The sequence below is a fragment of the Zootoca vivipara genome, chromosome 3 (assembly GCF_965207765.1).
Source record: "Zootoca vivipara chromosome 3, rZooViv2.hap1.1, whole genome shotgun sequence".
NCBI classification, from domain to species: Eukaryota; Metazoa; Chordata; class Lepidosauria; order Squamata; family Lacertidae; genus Zootoca; species Zootoca vivipara.
In genome coordinates, this window is record NC_142586.1 from 113,283,770 (window position 1) to 113,290,495 (window position 6,726).

The window sequence follows — 6,726 nt, forward strand, 5'->3', positions numbered from 1 at the left end:
GATAACTTGGCAGCTATGGTGATCTACAACCCCCCTGCCCCCCAAAAGAAATTCAACAAATTAGGCTCCCTACAAAAAGCTTAACAACTTAGGCTCCCTAAATAGATCACTGCCAGTTTCTTTAATACTGTACTGTGAGTAGATCGCAGTCTCTTGGGAGTTGGACATGCCTGTTTTATAGCGTCTCATGTGCTATCTGCAGAGACTGAGGAGATTTCAGTGTCAAAATGAGAGAATGCTACAGTTATACTGTACCATCCTGTGAAGGGGTCTTTCTTGCTTGGAGCACTTGTGAAAGCATCAGAATTGATCCTTATGCCTGAGGCAGTACTTAGAGACAGGGAGTTCCAATCCTCTTTGGAGATTTGGATCATGTGGTTCCAGAGGGAAGGCTGTAGCTGCTTTGAAGTAGCTATAAAAAGGATGCACTAGAGGGATTTTGCTTTTAGCAAAGAGTAGGAAGAGTCACACTGATTTAACCTTGTGAGGATCAAGAATCGTAGTGAAACTGGTGAGTGAAGGGGATTTGAGTAGATCTTCTCCTTTTATAACAGCAGATTTTCATCCATTATTTCATGGGCTGGTTTGGGGCTGGGCTATTTTCACTTCATTGAGCAGAGGCAGATTTAGGGGCAAGAGGTGCCACAGGGGACACTGCAACAATGATGATCAAGTGGCAATGGAAAGCAAGTGGCGGCGGCGGGGGGCATAGCTGCCAAGTTTTCCCTTTTCTCGCGAGGAAGCCTATTCAGCATGAGGGAAAATCCCTTTAAAAAAGGGATAAATTGGCAGCTATGGCGGGGGGGGGGGCGGTTAGTGTTGCACAGGGCGCTGCTGAAACTTTAAAGCCCAAAGTCCATTACTGCATTGGGGGTGCAGTCATGTAATTTTTGCCGATGAAACCTCAAAGGGGGGGGGCTATTTCCAATGGGCAAGGAATGGAGTACAATAAAAGTAAATGCTATTCAAGTTGGAGCTACAACTCCACCCCAAAATTCATGGGTGGTGGAACTTGGGAGGCTAATTCGCCCTCATCAAAAAAGTCTTTATTGTGAAATGTGACCTCGGCCCCCAGCTTGAATAGATGGATCCCTTGCAATTTTCAGAGTGGTATAAATATTCTGTTTCTGTCATGACATCTCTTCTTTTAGGGATATAGAGTTCCTATCTAAACACTGACCTTTGCCTAACCAAAGCCATGAAGACCTGTTACCATTTCCTTCTGGCCATTGCCTTAATCCTTTCAGCTGATCCAGGTAAGTTATTAGTCCAGCTCCCTTGTGAGGTTAGGCAACCAAAGCTGTACACAGTATTCCAAATGTGTTTGCAGGCAGCTCATTGCTGGGGATCTAACTTCCCTGTCTTCCTCATATTCTCCTAGAACTTCCTAGGCTTCTTCCATGGAAACGATTCCCTTTGTGGGGATGGCTAGTTGTTGGGGCATTGACTGCTACTTTTACACTGAAATAACAAGGCTAAACACAACTAGGTATTTGTTCCAGTTTTTCCCAATGTAGATTTTCATTCCTCCCTCATTCACCCCTTCTTCCCTAGTGGGTGATTGTACTGTTTCGTGGTTTTCCTCAGGTGCCAACATGTCTTGGGCCAGCCATGACAGGTTGAAACACCACTGCCCCACTTAGAAATTGTGTCTGTGCGGCAATTGAATTTGGGAAAATGTTGCATTTGGTGACAATGGAAGCCTCCAACAGAAGCTGGATGGAGTGCAACTTGGGGGGGGGATGTCTCCGTGTGCTGGTCTCCCCAACTGTGACCCCCCACCTTAAAACATATAATGGCCCCTGCATGACGACTAGACATGGGGAAACAACTTCCCTTGGCAACAATGGGAGCTTTTTTTCACAAGCCTAATTGCTGTGGGTGCATGGAGCCAAGGAGGGAAGAGGAGGAGCTGGATCCAAAAGTAATGATGGCTGGTTCTGTACCACAGTCCTTGGGGTTCTCTATCCCTTGTTTATACTGTTTTTAGGGAAAACAGAATTTGCAATCAAATGATGGAATGATGCCAAGAGGAAAAGAAAGCATCTGGATAAGTAGCTAGATGCAGTTATCAAGTTCACCAGTTGTAATGGAAAGAAAAGGATTCTTAGTAACCTTCTTCTTCTTCTTCTTCTTCTTCTTCTTCTTCTTCTTCTTCTTCTTCTTCTTCTTCTTCTTCTTCTTCTTGGGTGGAACAGTCTTTGCTCAGGTAATAAGCGAGGATGAATGCAATTTCATCGGTGGCGTCTGCGAAGACAGCTGTGAGTTTGGTTATCGTGACTTTGGAGAATGCAGTACGACACGTTGCTGCGTAAGGTGAGAGTTATATCACAACCAACCAACAAAACAAGCAAGGTGCATTTGTTAAATGTCAAAAGGAGTGAATTAGTTGAAAATGCCTGTCACAGGCGCGGTAGCGGCTACTCTAGACTAACGACTCCTCAAAGCGTTGTCTTTTCATGCTTTTATTTAGTGCTGATTATTTACAGTGCAGAACAGTGCTATGTACATGTTGTCAGTTAGGGGTCAGAACCTCCAAATGGAGGTTCGCGTGTTTTCTTCCAGCAAAGTAGTCTCGGGATACTGAATCTCCGCCCCCGTCGTTTCCTGCGCAATTCCGGGGTCGGCGGGATCGGCCTTCTTCCCTTGCCTCCCACTTCCCTTCCCACACCTTGCCTGAGCCTCGGTCACCACTTCCTGAGTCGCCGCTGGAGATATCTCCCTACCCACTAGCACTAGCGCTGGGCGATGAGCTGGTACTTAAGATGGGAGGGACCTGCCTGTAGCTTCTGTCCCTCACAATGCCAAAGTGGTGGTGGTTGCCATAAGTACATTTTTCAAGTTTATGCCAGTACACCATATCCACCTGTCCCTGCAGAAATCAGATCTGGCCACAGGTCTGCCTTAATTACATCCAGGGTGGAATAGTACACTTGCTCCAGAGGGGGCTAGTGCAGAAGAGACTTTGGAAACTTGGAGTGCTGCAGAATATGGCAACAAGGATGTTTTTGGGCACCTGTGGTTTGTAGATCAGTTGAGTAAGGAATTTATTGCCCGCTCTCAGAAGACTGAGCACAGAAGATAGGTCTTAAAGCATAGTATTGTGCCTATGCTTGAATTTTTGTTTTGCTCCCACTGCCAAAACTGATGGGTCAATATCTTTATATAAATATATTTCTCTACTTGTTTAGCAAGTAGGACATATGAGGACTTTTGTTCATTGTGTTCATGAATATTTTGTTCACGATTATTTCTTTTCGGGTTCAAGAGAATATTTAAATAAATATATGAATGAATGAATTTATTATTTCAGTCACAGACCAGTTCCAGCTCACATACAAAATCAGGGAAGTCATGAAACACAATAGGGATATGTTTAAATTATTTAAATAAATAAAATTTTATTATTAAAAGTTCATCACAAAATCTGTAGAGAAGCGGGGTTGAGTGCAGGAAGAAGGGGGAAGCAGAAACAACATTCTACAAATTATCAAGGTATGTGTGAATTTGTCAATATTAATTTATGATCTCCAAACCTCTTAGATTATACTCTGGATGATGGGATCCATCTCTGCTGCCACTTGGCTTGAAGATTCATCAGCTCCTACCTGAACACCAGCGTTATCCAGGAATCGTGGTTTTTTTCCCCACCACCAGCTGAAGGACCATAAAAGCATGTTTGGTGTAAAATCTTCAAACACCATGTGTTAATAAAAAATAAAAGCTATAGTGCAGATGGTCCAAAAGTTTACTGTGTCTTCTTTTATGTTTGACACTGATGGGGTTAAATTGTATGACAGTCTGTATGGAAATTCTATATGCCACCAAAGTTCTGCTATACAAATTGTTGGACAATGGAAGCATTACACAGGCCACGAGTGGAGGAGACATATTCCCATTTGGCCATGTGGATGAAAGTGTATCTCATGTTCATATATGGAATCCACAAGACAATATTGGCATCTGCATGTAAGGAGACCATGCAGTCTGCCTGCCGTGCTTCTGGGATTCCTATGGGCATCTGCTTTTCATTCATTATGTATACCTCCTTAAAGGAATCTATATTAAATTTCATATTCAGGGGTTCCTCTGAGACATATGCATACAGACAACTAGTGGGGGGAAAGTAAATCCCATTTTTTAAAAGTTATTAATAAACTTGTATCCAGACCCTGCTCCCCAATAAGTCAATTTAACTCTTTAAAAAGAGACTATATGGGTGAACCATGTCCCCATTCTTGAGTAAGAAAGAGGAAGATTGGGATATGAAAGCAATGATTTGATTTAAAAGTAATTTAAAAGCACATACATTGTTGCAGCAGTGCATTCCCCAATAGTTTGATCTCACACTTACCGGTTCCGTGCAACTTGGTTCATGAGATTTGGACATTGTAGCCATGTGGCCAGCACAATATGCAGTGGCAGACAAACCCTCTCTGGCACCTGGGGTGGTGCAGCCCGTACAGACTGAGGATGTGCGACATGCCGTATAGACTGCGTATGTGCTGTATCCTGCACGTGCGCACTCCATATGACATGCCGCACATACGCATTCCGTACAGGCTGCAGCTCGCACATGGTGGCTGTACGGGCTGTCGCTTGCACAGCATCCATAAATGCTGCCGCTTGCAACGGCGACCGGGCTGCCACATGAGCAGCATCCTGTATGGAGTGCGCATGTGTGGCGACTGTACAGGATGCCACACATGCACGATCCGTAGGGGATGCCACTCTTGCGCGGTGGCCGTATGGGCTACGGCTTGCATGGCGGCCACCCAGCAATAAGGAATAAGCAAAGCGTGTACTGGCCGAGCAGGTGAGAGAGCAAGCCGGCTGCCACCGCGCTGAGCAAGGCTTTTAACTGGGCAGCATGGCTTCGCTTGGGAGTCGCAGGGGAGTCGCCGAGTGTCACCCACCTCCAGGGTGGCACCCAGGGCGGACTGGCCCCAACGCACCCTCTTGCTACGCCACTGACAATATGTTACTGCTTTCTTCCTTTATTTCTTCTCATTGGGATATAAAGTTCACAAACATCTGCATTGCCTTTTCATAATCTCGAATTCCATATAACCTGTGCTTTCATGCCTTTACCTTTCTACTGTTCCCTTTTTAAAATAACTGGTCAGATGAGCTATGCACAAAACCAACCTTAGAAAGGTTAGGTCCTTGGGCAAATGATTACACTGAGACCTCTTTCTTCTTTCATCCTTCCTCCTACCCTGTTCCTTTCTGATGCCCACTAATACTACTGTGTGCTTTGAATCATGGCTGCCCACCTATATCATTGTGTACTGTGGATCAGAGCCGCTGTTAGTTAGAAGCACACAAACATCCCCTCTCTTTCTATCGTTCCTCCTGTTGCTAAAGAGGCACTCCATTGCCTCCGCCAAAAGACCAGCAAGCTATACAGACAAGGAGAGGTAATCTTTTCACCTGGCTCCTATCTTCCCCACTTAATGGATTCCTAAACCAACCTGAGCTTCTGTTTCTCCCTCCCCCTCCTTTGTTGCAAAAGTTCATTCTGGATTTCTAGCATTTAGCATTGTAACATTCTTCATTTTAGTATTTTGTGCATATCTTGAAGCTCTTCAGTCCTGAACTCCGTTTTAATTCTGCTTTCCTTCACTCTCTTAAATCCCTCCAGGAAAAGCAAGGAAACCTTTCCCCCCCTCTTCAAATCTGTCTGCAAGAGTACCCTGGAATAATGAAATAATGCAAGATTATTGAGTGAAGTAGGTGCAAAATTGAATAATTAACACAACAGGATCTTTCTTCTTTCTTTGGCGATCACTCATAGACAAGTAAGATTGTCTCTCATTTACTGTAGACTTGCCAAATATTAACCACTTATAAACGCCATCTCCAGCTCCCCGAAAGAGTCCATTAACGATGTCTCTGATCAGCGATGAACAGGATCTGTGACACATGTGGGCTTACTCATCGACCACACTGCATTGCAGGGGGTTGGACTAGATGACTCTTGGGGACCCTTCCAACTGTAAGATTTTGTAATTCTATGATCTAGCCCTAGCACACCTGAACAGAATTGAAGTAAGCCTTCATGAGCTTCATGCCACATGGCTCCAGAGTTTTGTGTAGGGCACGGGTGTCAAGCACAAGGCCCGCGGGCCAAATCCGGCCCGCCAGACCTTGTCATGTGGCCCGCCCACTAGAAGCAGGGCCGGCGCATCCACTATGGCCAGGACCCCGGCGGAGCGCGCAGCCGTGGGCAAGAGGGCGAGAGCGGCACCCGCCACTTGCTCCAGGGCTTTCAGTTCAGTATGTTTGGGAGCGATCCTCCGGCGGCCCGCGCCCACGCCGCCTCCCCACAGCCCCGACGTCAGGCGCTGGGCAGCCAATGGCAAGCCGAGGCGCCCGCGGCTACTCCTCCGGAAATCAGAAGAGGAGCTCAACAGAGTACAAAAAGGGCCAGAGCCGCCCAGGGACCAGGCGGAGGGGAAGTCGTGAGCTGGGCAGGCGGTCAGGTGCTGCGCTCCCAGCTTCACGCCCTGCCGAGCTTGTGGGGATTCCCCTCGGCAGGGAAGGCGCCGGAGCCCGCAGAGCTCGCCAACCGAACAGCAGCAGCAGCAAGCAGCCGCCACCGCTGCCAAAGCTGAGGCAGGAGCAGCAGCTGTGCGAGGTCTCGCGTTCTCTCAGAGGCTCGCACTGCTTCTCGCGTTCTCCCTCCCCCTGGGTGTGGGGCTGGCTCCCTCTCTCCGGATGGAT

General features: G+C 46.8%; 1 long non-coding RNA gene across 1 annotated transcript; it reads left to right on the forward strand.

The window, feature by feature from the left end:
• Positions 1–462: 462 nt before the first annotated feature.
• Positions 463–3,746, forward strand: LOC132591926 (uncharacterized). The gene is made up of 4 exons (XR_009557400.2): positions 463–511; positions 1,152–1,256; positions 2,199–2,316; positions 3,544–3,746. It is a non-coding gene; the product is annotated as an uncharacterized LOC132591926 (long non-coding RNA).
• The last annotated feature ends 2,980 nt before the right edge of the window (positions 3,747–6,726 follow it).